Below are 12,988 nucleotides of genomic sequence, written 5' to 3'. Positions count from 1 at the left end.
TTGTTTTAACCATTGTATCACCAGGGCCCCTTTGCATTACACTACAGTGCCATTGAGCCAGTCTGACTCACAGAAAACCTATAAAGGGTTTCTGAGAAAGTCAGTGTGTACCGGAGCAGACAGCCTCAATTTTTTCCTGCAGAGCAGCTGGTGGTCTTGAACCTACACCTTATGGTTAGCAGCCCAGGCCCTAACCCACAGCGCCAAGTAGTATCTGATAGGTTCTTCCTTCTCTTTCTCTCCTCCTCCCTTTTCCCTTCCTCCCTCACTTCATTCTATCTTTTTTATTCTGTTACTCATGAGGTATTTCTTTGTCTTGACTAAGACTGCTGATTGTTATGGTAGCTACAAAAATGTGTTAGAAATTGTATTCTCAAGAAATCTACTGTGGAGTAAGGGAATGGACCAAGTGGTGTTTGCCTTTGAGCTGCACCTTGATAGAACACCACATTTTTCCAGGGGCTGTGCCCCAGAAAACCCAGATGGTTCCAAGAGTTGAGAACCTGGAAATAAGCAATAAAAACTAATATGCAGCGAGGTGTCTTAAGTCCATGCTCTAAAGTGGAAATATTTAACTCCACCAAAGCCAGGCAAGCCTCTTTCCAGATCCTATTTGTAGCTTGGTTTTCTAACGGCTTTTCTCAGCTCAAGGCAGACCTGGGTTAAGTGGAGGCTGGGAAGGAGACAGCAGTGAATTAAGTGGATTCACAAAGCCTTAGGTTTCTGGAGCTCATGAGCCCAGGGCCAAAGAGGTCCTTATGCACCAAAGGCATTAGGATGGTGACTGAGAATCATCTAGGAGGGTGACAAGCTCGGCATCTCCTGTGTGTGGGAGTGCCCTGAGTCTCAGTCACCTTTCTTAGATGGCTGAGTTAAGTTTCAAGTGTAAATGTTGTTGTTGTTAAGTACTGTCCAATTGGTTCTCTCAGAATCGGTTCCAACTCCTAGCAACCCTGAATAGGGTGGGCTTGAATTGTAGGCCTTGCAATTCAAACCAACTTTGTGTTCCAGTACTTATGCTATAGTGCCATGTTGTTGTTATTAAGTGCCGACACATAGCGACCCTGTATAGGGTTTCAGAGGAGCAGCTGGTGAGCTTGAACTGCCAACCTTGCAGTTCAAATGACTTTGCAGTCTGACACATTAACCCACAGCACCTCACCAGGACTCCATACCAGGACTCAAAAAACAAAAAAAAATCAAAACAAACCCCTACAGCACCTAGTATTCCTGGTGGTCTTCCATCCGAGTGCTAACCAGTACCAACCCCTGGTGCATTCAGGGTGATATGGTAAGAGTCAATTATTTTGAAATTTAGAATGTTCTTTAGCTGGATAAATGAGGCTTTACTGCATTGGTTTATTTTCTGCCTCTTCTTGCAAGCAATAGGAGAAACCCAAACAGATGTGTTTGGGCCATATAGCCTCCTACACTGGCTTAAGAGGCCTGGGAAAGGAAACTTGGTGATCAGGTGGCAAGTGCTTGGTTTATAAATCTACGCTGTATGCTAGTGGGACCTCTGAGCTGGCTAGAGTTCAGGCAGAGGGTCTGAGTGCTGGCATTTGAGATCAGGCTTCTTAGCAGGTGTCTGGGCCCTTTGGTAAATGGCCTGGCCTCTCTGTGCCTCAATTCCTCATCTGCAAAATAAGGCTAATGAAAGTATCTACTGGATTAGCATAGTTGTGGAGACTCAGTGAAATAATGTTTGTAAGTGTTGAGGCCAGTCGTAAGCATTTAGTCTTGTAACCCATCTTCCTTCCTTGCTGCCTTTATTCCTCACTGCTGCCAGAGGAAGGCAGAGGGCTGAACTGAGCATGGTAAAATTCATGCTGAGCAGAAAAGTTTGGTCGGCAGAGTGCAGTAGGTGGGAATTTCACTTCAGTGGTAAGATTTGGGCTTTGTATTGCTAAATTCCATATAATTTTATTACTGATCAGGTGGCTCCAAAATCTCTTGGGTTGTATTAACTGAAGAAAACAAGAAATGTAAATTTTTTGTTGTTGCTGTTTTCCTTGTTTTGTTACTGGAGATGCTCAGGCAGTGTTGAGTTCATCGAGGCAATCTGAAGCGCCCAGTAGCCGTGACATGATCCCACCCTCACCGGAGTTGGGGGTGTTGGAGGTGGTGGTGGGAGATTGTCCATGACGAATAGAGAAGCTTGAGTTCTAGTTCCATGATAGAAACCTTGTACTGAGTTACAGTGAACATTATTTTCGACATGAGGAACTAAAGTGATCGAGTGCTTAAAAATCTACAACAGGACTAGGTAAATGGTACAACCTTTTTGTTTTGTTTTGTTTTTGTGTGAAATGTTGTATTGTTCAACTGCAAGGTGAATCCGAAAGTCTTGGTAGAACTGTGGCTTTCCCGCCGCAGCTTGGAGGGGAGTGTGCAATATGTTTGCCAAAGGCCCTGGTAGCCTTCAATCTGTCAAAATGTTGCAAGCTGGGAGCAGTTTGCCAAAGCAAACTATCCAAGTGAAATAACACATGAGCCGCGCACACACAGACACACACACATGCTCTCCGTTCCCTAAATATGGATTTTGAATTGGGTCAGGAGGTACAAGGATTTGGGCTGGATTGTCAGTGTTTTGAAGAGGTGTGGGCATGGCTACAATTTACCAATTAGATAGGCATGCGTGAGCAGGGTGGGGTATCTTCCAACAGAGTCGGCTGAGCAGGGGTGGGAAACTGCCAGCTCTTGGCGGGCTTTCATCTGGCCCCTGGGGTTATATATTGCTCTGGCTGCTGTGATTGCAGCCCAAAGAATAATTACCCCTCTGGGGGAATTTATTCTATTCCATTCAGAAAGAGTCCATTTAATAACTAAGATGTTATCCCAGAGTGAATTTTATTGGGTATCCCTATACATTTTAGCTTCACTTGTGCCCAACTAGATGAAGAAATGAAGCACTTGAACATCTAAATATAACTTGTGTTGCATTTTTGCAACGAGAGGCACCAACCTTTGCTGTTATACTTCATGTAAACACTATGGGAATGATTTTTTTTGAGGGGGGTGGGTTCACATAGAAATAATAAAGCACAATGAATTTTATAAATCCTTCATAAAAGAACTTTTAAAAGCCTTCAAAGTAACTGAACATTTTTGAATGTACTAATTTGCAGTTTTCCCCTTTACCTTTAAATGTCATCGGTTGCTAAGACGACAAAGCATCATTCATTAATTCAGTGAATTAAGTTCTCAGCACTGTAGAATAGGTATTGTGAGAGATGCTGAGGAGTAACGTAGTGACAAAACAAACTCCCTGCTGCCATGGAACTTACCTTCTTGTAGGGAGTCATTGAAACAAATAAAGACACAATGGCACTGTGGGTTAATGCGCTGGACTGCAAAGTCGGTTTGAACCACAAGATTGGCGTTCGAGCTCACCAGTCTGTCCTCGGAAACCCTATACAGGGTCGCTGTGGGTCGGAACCAACTTGATGACACTTAAAAACATCAGTAACAACATAGGAGTTCTGGTGTGGCGCTATAGGGCTATGCACTGGACACTTAACCATAAGGTTGATGGTTCAAATCCACCAGCTGCTCTCTGGAAACCCTATACAGGGTTGCTATGAGTCAGAACTGACTTGGCTGCATTTAACAGCAACAACAATATGAGATTGTAATTGCTAAAATAATATAAAAAACAGAGTGGACTGGGAGAAGGAGTGGAGTCCTTGGGTAGTGTAAACAGTTCTTGAGCTAGGCTGCTAATCAACAGATTGGAAGTTGAAGGCTCCTTGAGAGAAAGACCTGGTGATCCCCTTTGGAAAATTCAGCCATTGGAAAGCTTATGGGGCACAGGTCTGTTCAGTTCTGCTCTGATACACATGGGTCACCAGGAGCTGGAATCAACTCCATGGCAGCTGATTAGAAGAGAGAAGGCTGCTGCTACCTATGGGGTCAGGGAGCCTTATTATGGGGAAAGGGGAACAAACTTTAGAAATGTCTGGAAAGAATTGAAATCAATTTCCCAGAGAAGCAGACGCTTCCTTCCTTAGTATTTTCCTCTCCCTCCTGCTCTGCATCTTCTGAATGTTAGGGAAGCACAGCTTCAGATCTGGGCCCTTGGTTATGCAAAACTGCTCCTGACTGATTTCCAGAAACCAGTAGCTTTAGTGTCTGCCAAGGGCTTTGAGGGACAGAGGTGTAGCACATTTAAGGAGCTGTTTGTTGATTTTAACAAAACGACACCATTTTTTTTTTTCCTTTTTAAATGAGTATGCAGTACCAGAATGGATTATTTTATTGTTAAGTGCCGTCCAGACAGTTCTGATTCACAGTGACCTTGTATAGGGTTTTTGAGTCTTTAAATCTTTGTGGGAGCAGAAAGCCTCATCTTTTTCCTGTGGAGAGGCTGGTGGGCTTGAACCACTGACCTTGTGGTTTGCAGTCCAGTGCTTATCCTATGGAGTCACTGTGTTCCCAGAGTGTGTTATAAATGATTGAAAATTGTAGGTTCTCTCACATTAACAAATATAACTAGAAGTGTGGTAGACAAGGTGGGTTATATGATTCCCATTGTACAGAGGAGAAAACTGGGGTGTAGGGAGAGCAGGTGATTTGCCCAAGGTCACTCATCCAAGGAACGTGAACTTCTGAGGTATAATGTACATGTCCTGATTCAAAGGCCAAGCTGTATCCAGTAAGGGTATAATTCGGAGAAAAGAACGAAGAACTATTCTTTTCCCAGGGAGCCTTGGTGTCTCATTGGGCTAAGGCAGTTCAGGCTGACTAGCAGCTCTGAGGGAGAAAGATAAGACCATCTCTTCCATAAAGGCTGACAGCCTGGGAAACCCTACGGGGCAGTCTACTCTACATGTAGCTTTGCTGTGAGTCGGAATTGACTCGAGGACACAGGGGGACTATTTTCCCACCACTGCTTCAGACCTACTCTCTTACATGCCCCCTCCACATCCCTGGAAGACATGGAGTTGCAGTGTACTTGCCTCTCCTCTGATTAATCATGCGGAGTGCTTGCAGCCCCATCATCTTTGTGGATTCTTATAAAGTAGGTGAGAAAATTGAGGCTCAGAGAAACGAACTTACCCAAGCGTCACCAACTGGGATTCTGGCCTAGATGTGTCTGAATCCAAAGCTTCATGATCTCTCCAGCACACCCGGCTCTCTTGGGGCCAACCAGTTGTGATTTCTATACCTCCGTTACATTTGATGGCAAGTCATAATCAGGGCTGATGATGATGGGTGGGGTTTCATGTAGCTAATCTCACCTATGGAGAATGTGTATAACACCAGGGGCTAAGGACAGGCAGAAGAAAACCCAGGGTTTAAGAAGGGGAGCACCCTTGTCTGGCTCAGAACCCCTTATTTTCCACCAATTTCACTGCCTCCAGTAGGTCAGGTTAAATGCATTATCTTATCCTGCCTTCCCCCGGCCCTCTGAGGCAGCTCCTGCTTTATAAAGGGTGAGTTTGAGACTCAAGGAGGTTAAATATCCTGACCCAGAAGCCCTGCTGGTAGGAAGTGAAGCTGGGATTTGACCCCAGAGCTACCCCAGACATGCTGGCTGGCTGGATCCTGAACACTGAGCCTCCTCCCAGGGGAAGGGGTCTAGTCTGGCCCTTTGTACCTTAATGATCACATCCCAGGGCCCAAGTGCTTGGTTCTTTCCCTTCCCGTAATGAGATGGTGATTGCTGCGTCCCACAGTGTGGCCTGCCTAGACGGAACATACTCACAACCCAGCCTGTTGCTGTTTTTCCTTCTCAGCGCCCTGGGTTCTCTCCTGCTGCTTGGATTCCAGCTCGTCTGCCCACAGTCCCTCACTGAACACAGAAAGGTAAGTAAGCCATAGCTACTCAGGAGGGCCTGGGGTCACTCTGGTCAGCACCCTGAGACTTTTCCTATTTGGAGGTGACTCCTAAGTGGAAGTCCTGCTCACTGAATGCTCGTCAGCCTTCCTTTCCCTCCTGAGTTCCAGAATGTCCTTAACGGGACCTGGAGCCAGTCTGTGATCTCTGTGCTATGCTGGCTTTGCAACTTGTCCTATGGAATGGGCCAGTGAAAAGGAGGCCAGTGAAGAGACTGCACCAAGGTGTGAGCAGAGCTTTAAAGAAACCACCCAGGGATGGCAGAGCGTCATCAAAGAGCACACAGTATGGAGTCTTTACCTCCTCTAGGCCTTCATGGAGAGAACGGGGCAATAAGCACTCTCCCAACCAGAACATAGACACCCAGCAGCTCTGCACTCTGTCCCCACAGGCTACCCTGCTGGCTCAGGGAGCTGGATGGAGAAGGTGTCTGAAGGAATGAATGGGCAACATCAAACATGTGTCCCTCGGGCTCTGTGTGTTCCATAGTAAATGAGCTCTTCACTGCTACCTAAACCAGCTTAATGCTGCCCTGCAACAGAGCCCACGCTTGATTAATATTTCCTTAGACATAGATGCATGACACGACTCTAGAAATTCGGAGCCCTAAAATCCCTTTCAGCTACTTAGGAACTCCATAAGTCTTACCAGTGGTGAAATGTAGACTCCCCTGAGAGGAATCATGGGTAGCCGTTTGTGTGAATGAGTTTGTGGGATTCTTTCCTGAGACAGGGTATTGATAGGGGAAGTCCAGGGGACAAGAGCATGGAGAAAAGGGGTTTGTACATAGGTTTGCTTACATCTGACTCTTTTTAGGAGTACTACTCCTTGAATTTTGATGGGATTGCTACTTGTCTGATTAGTCTAACTTCCTTTGTTGTTATTGTTAAGTACCATGGAGTCGGTTCCAACTCATAGTGACCCTACAAAGGGTTTCCGAGGCTGTAAATCTTTATGGGAGCAGACCGCCTCATCTTTCTCCCGTGGAACCGCTGGTAGTTTCAAACTGCCGACCTTGAGGTTAGCAGCCTGATTCGTAACTTCTACGTGTATTCTGTTTTTAATTGAGGGGGGTGGGTGGGAGCCAAATATAAACTGGCATTGTACTGTATCCTCCTAGGATGTTAGCACCATAAAAGTAGACACCTGTCTTGCTGTCTGTCATATCCCTAGCTTCCTCACGAGAGTCTGATTTGTTGCTGTTCTTCAATAAAATGGTTGTTGACTGACAGACTAACAGTGAATGAATGAATGGAAAAGCTGGCTAAGACCAAGCATCATTTCACTAGATTCACTTGGAAATTCACACCCCCTTGCTTCACTGCATCATCCATTCATAATTTCAAGAATTATAAAAGATGACTGTCTAGTTTTATTATTGAGTCATGTTATTTGGTACAGTTTGAAATTATTGGGGTTGTTAATCCCAATCTTAGAATCAGTCTCCCGGCATTCTTTTTGTTATCGGTGCCTGAATAGCCCATCAGAGCTGAAAATACCTCATAAATGATCAGTGTATTTTGCTGTTTCCCTTAGTTTTTCAAAATGTAGCCCAAATGACAAATGCATAACATTAACTCATCTGTCCTAAATTATTTGTTCTGAGAAATTAAAAATAAAATATAATACAAACAAGTATCACATCTAGGTATATGATACCTCACAGTCAAAATATTGAAAGATCTGAGATAGTTCAATTCTTTGTTTTCAAAATCATGTCTTGACTCTTACTTGAAGGACATACATTTTAGAACAGTTCTCAAGTATAATGGGCTGTTAGGATCATTGTTACTCACCTAAAAGAAGAAAAAAAGCGGTGCCTTCATAAATGGTGGGTTTCTTCTTGTTGGTATTCATGAGCTTCTCAGGACTGTGACTGTCACCCGGGTGACATACTACGTCCACCACTTGCCAGCAGAAGCAGTGTTGGCAGCAGGAGTAGTCTCTGTTTATCCCTGTAACATGAGAAATGAGGATACGCTGTAAACGGGCTTGTTAACTGTTTTCTGTAAAGGTCCAGTTAGGGAATATATTAGACTTTGTGTACTATAACTCTGGAGTCCTGGTGTGGCACTGTAGGATAAGCACTGGACTGCTAACTGCAAGGTCAGTGGTTCAAACCCACCAGCCAATCCTCAGAAACTCTATTCAGAGTTATTATGAGCCAGAAGGGACTCAATGGCACTTAATAACAACTAAAGCCTATGTCACAACTACTTGACTCTGTTATAGTGCAAATGTGGCCACAGACTACATGTAAATGAGTGCAGAGCTGGGGACTAATAAAGCTTTATTTACAAAAACAAGTGGTGGACAGCACCAAGAACTCCGGGTCCTGCCGCTGCACCATCCACCGCCCAGCTCTGCAGAGAAAATGCAGCACCTCTGGCTGCCTTCTCCGAAGCTTCTAGAAAGCCCTCCTCCCAGATGCAGGACCAGCCCTCGGGTTCAGTGGCAAGCCAGAGCCTGGAGCTACACTGGCCAGATCAGCTGGGCCAGCCTCTCATCACCAAAGGCAGCTGGGGGCCTAGGGCCCCCCACATCTTGTGGCAGACCTGGCCAAGAAGCAGGGGCCGTGGATGCAGGAAGAAGAAGAAGCGTACGGATGGATGGACTTTGGCCGCTGCAGTGCAGAGGAAGGGGACGAACGTCCCTAGGACCAGCTCCAGAGTCCAGCTCCCTCCTGTCCCAGCCCAGCCCTGTCCCATGAAAAACAAATCAAAATAAAATAAAGTCTCTTCCAAAGATCAACAGAACAAAACAAAAACAAGGGGTGGGTTCGATTTGGCGTATGGACCGTTCTTTGCCAAAATCTGCTCCAAAGTTTGAATGTTGTTACTAGCTTCTGTTGAGTTCATACCCAAATCATGATGAATCCATGTACAAAAGAACAAAACATGGCCTGATCCTGTGCCGTCTCTGTGACTGATTCTGTATCAGACCCTGAGATCTGTAGAGTTTCATTGGGAGGAGATCACCAGGCTTTTCTTCCTAGTCTGTCTTAGTCTGGTAGTTCTGTTGAAATCTTTTTAGCATCATGACGGTGCTCAGGATAAGAAAGAGTTAACCACTGGGATATTTGTTTTGGAATTGGAAATTACCTCCTCCTGAGATTTTAAGTAATGCAAAGGACTTGGAAAAATATATATTTTTTCATTAAAGCATAAGAATTATGATCCTGTATCTCACTGTCTTCATTACTTAGATAAATAATCATTGAATTCCTGCTAATCCATTGTTTCATGGCACTACCCACTCCCAATCTTTAGCTGAGAGCTGCCGAAAGAATTAGAAAGTCATTTATGGCAAATTCTTAAGGGACAGCATTACTAATTTATAATTGCCTATAGTAACTTAGTATGTATATGAAAACTAGACTCTAAGAGACCTTTTTTTTTTTTTTTCCTTTCTCATTACAATGGCGTGTCCAACTTTAGCATATGGAAGCATTCCTACAGTAAGTTATTCTGAGGCAAAGACATAATTTGTAAATGCTGTCAAGTAAAATATGCATTTGTAAGTGCTGCTGGAGTGACTGGGCACGTCTCTGTAAAGGCTGTACAGTAATTCTGCAGGAAAAGAGGAGCTTGGTGTAGACACTGTCTAAGTCGCACCTTCCAGATAGTTCTAGCCAGAAATTCTCATCTTGCTCCTGAAACACAGACATTATCACATAGGGTTGCTTAATCTCTGTCTTTAGTAAATATTGAACGATCCTTGGCAAATGATTATATTTAAAAATAAACAAAATAACCTTTCCATAGCCCCATTTGCAGACAATATGAGACAAAGAGCAGGAAAAACTTGACCAAGACTTTGATAAAAACAGTATGTTATTAGCAAAGGAAATATGGAGATGGTAAAGAGATTTTAAATTAATAAAAGTATTCTACTGTCTGCCCAACAGACGTTCACTGAGCAGGCTGATTTACAAGTCAAGATTTGTATGGTCAACATAGTCTATGCAACAAGAATTGGGGAAGACTGCTTATAACACCTAGGATGGAAAAACAAACATATATACACTTTAATCACAACAACTTAATGACAAGTTTACTTCATTCATTTGAAATATGAATGATTATTATAGATCACTGAAAAAACTAGGAAATCCTCTAAGAAAGGAAGAAAAGCCTACGCACAGGGGACCAGACAAAAGGAACTACTCTTCAACTAGTGTTTAGAAAGACTTTCAAACAAAGAGAACTGAGACACTGCAGAATAAAACAAGGGAGAAGTAAAATATTTGTGTTGCTAACTGATAAGGGGGTTTCAATGAAAGCAGCAGGGGACCTTGTGATGGATTTAGAATCCATAAATACTACTGTAGGAGGTGCAGCCAATGACTTCAAATTTAGCTTACACAAAGCTTTGCATATGACAGCTGCCTAATTCAAGAATAAGCAAAACACAGAATCTTCTTCTTCTTAGTTGCTGAGGATTCGATTGTGACCCCTGGTGGCCCTCGGATAAACACTGAGTAAAACAAGCCCTAGACAGAGAGGAAACAATAATGTATTTGACAAAAGATTAATAGCCAGAATATATAAAGAACCCTTACAAATCATTGCGGAAAAGTGAAACAATTCCGTTTTAAAATGAGCCAAAGACTTTGTGTTAGTTCTCTAGAGCTGCTGTAACAGAAACACCACAAGTTTAGCAAACAGAAATGTATTCACTCACAGTTTAGGAGGTTAGAAGTTCAAATTCAGAGTGATGGCTCTAGAAAGAGGCCCTCGTTTCCTTTCAGCATCTGTAGGCCTGCATTCATTGGAGATTTCCAAGTGTCTTCGCATTAATCTTTTCCTGGATTTAGTAGCTACACAGTGCAGAGACCCCAGGTCCAGTGGTCACACTCAACTCCAGTCTCCGCTTTATGGATGGTAGTGGGTCTCACTGAGCTCTGCTTGCTTGTTTAATGTCTTTCATATCTCAGAAGAGATTGGCTCAAGATATGCCTAATCCTGTAGATGGCATCTGGCCTCATGAACATCACGTTGTTGTTATGTGCCATGGAGTCAGTTCCAACTCTTAGCGAGCCTGCACAGGGTTTCTGAGGCTGTAAATCTTTACGGGAGCAGAAAGCCTCATCTTTCTCCCATGGAACAGCTGGTAGTTTCAAACTGCTGACCTAAGGTTCGCAACCCAATTCGTACCCACTACGCTACCAGAGCTCCTTAGAAGTGAGAATTTACACACATAGGATAATGACATCAGATTGGGCAGATCACATCAGACCACATCAGGGAGGGATGATTACATCATAATAGATCTCATCCTGGAGGTGACCACAACATCTTAAACTGCTAAACCACTGAGAATCCTGGTTCAGCCAAGTTGACACAAAGCCTCAACTATTACAGACTTTAACAGGCAAACAGGCATTTCCTGTCTGAATATCCAAATGGCCAAGAAGCATATGAACAGGTGCTCATCATTAGTCCTTGTTGGTGTTGTTATTAAGTGCCCTGAGTCTGTTCTGACTCACAGTATAGGGATTCCAAGGAACAGTTGATGAGCTTGAACCACAAACCTTGCAATTCTAACCAACATTGCAGTCCAACTCATTAACCCATAGCACCACACCAGAACTCCTTATAGAAATACAACTGAAATCTCCACAAGATATCACCAGAATGGATAGAATGAAACACACTGAAATCTCCCAAGTACTGGAGAGAATGTGGAACAACTGGAACCTATGTACATTGCTGGTGGGGACTGGTGCAGCCACCTTGGGAAACGCTTCAGTGATATACCTTGAAGCTGAGCATATCTTTATTCTATGAGAAGTCAATTACATTCTAAGATTCTTACCCAAGAGAAATGAGAAACCACCAAAATGCATGTTTAAGAATGCTGTTAGCATTTTCACTCCACGCTGGAAACTACCTACGTGTCCATGGTATATTCATAGAAGAGACTATTAAATAATAATAAAAAAATGTATTTATAGATATACTGACAGTCACGATGGAACAACAAGGATTGGATTTATCCTCTCACTTAAAACAACCACAAAATGATTAACATAGTGCAACACAGACCAGATTTGCCTTCTTATCCAAAACAACCAAAAACCAAGAAGAACATATATAAACCAATGGTTTTTTAAATCTTTCATGCCAGGCAACAAATGATAGTGATCCCTGAGAGATGGGAAACAAAAGACATGAGCCCAAACATTTCTCCCAACTTACTGCCTTGAAAGGAGCTCTGGTAGCGGAGTGGTTACGAATTGGGCTGTAAACATTAAGGTCAGCAGTTTGAAACTACCAGCCGCTCTGCGGGAGAAAGATGAGGCTTTCTGCTCCCATAAAGATTTACAGCCTTGGAAACCCTGTACAGGGTCACTATGGGTCGGAACCGACTTGACGGCACTTACCAACAACAACAACTGTCTTAAAAGAGTTTCCTGGTCTTGGCACAGGGAGGGGGAGCCCAGGCTGAACACGGTGGACTCTGTGAGCTGAGAGTCATGGCAGACCAGTGACAAGAGTCTGCAGGACAGAGAACCAGAGATGAGAGAGCTACACAGAAAAAACAAGAGCTCAGTAATGGTGCCTCCTCCTTTAGAGCCATGCTCCGGGAGGCATGGGGCGTAGAACTCAGAAAGGTCTTCCCTCTGTTGTGGGAAATTATTAGCCCTAGACTGTGCCCTGTTCTAGATCTGTCTAACAAATCATTGAAGCAATACTCAAAAGTATCAAGCTGTTTCTAAATAACTTAATGGCATTCCAGAACAGGAATGTAATCTGAAAGCTGTATTGCCAGTATTCATTGCAGCACCATTATCAATAGCCAAAAGGTGGAAACAACCTAGAAGTCCATTAACAAATGCATAAAATGTGGTATAGGTATACAATAGAGGGACCTGTCCTGGGAGAAGGACATTATTCTTGGTAAAGTGGAGGGTCAGCAAAAAAGAGCCAAGGGCTCAAGCATAGGAGTTGTGAGGATGGCATAGGACTGGGCACTGTTGCTCTGTTCTGTTGTGCATTGAGTCAGAGCTGACTCAACGGCACCTAACAACAATAACAACATGCATGCAATGGACATGCATTCAGTCAAAAGGAGAAATGAGCATGGATGAACCTTGAAAATGTTATGCTGAGTCAAACAAGTCAGTTGCAAAAGGACATATAC

General features: G+C 43.6%; 1 pseudogene; it reads left to right on the top strand.

Moving 5' to 3' along the window:
* Nucleotides 1-8,499, top strand: part of LOC102832763 — a 70,818-nt pseudogene extending 62,319 nt beyond the window's left edge.
* Nucleotides 8,500-12,988: the final 4,489 nt, after the last annotated feature.

This window comes from Chrysochloris asiatica, unplaced genomic scaffold, assembly GCF_000296735.1.
Source record: "Chrysochloris asiatica unplaced genomic scaffold, ChrAsi1.0 scaffold00092, whole genome shotgun sequence".
NCBI classification, from domain to species: domain Eukaryota; kingdom Metazoa; phylum Chordata; class Mammalia; order Afrosoricida; family Chrysochloridae; genus Chrysochloris; species Chrysochloris asiatica.
The sequence above is the reverse complement of the archived record's forward strand: the minus strand, read 5'-3'. Positions and strand labels throughout refer to the sequence as shown.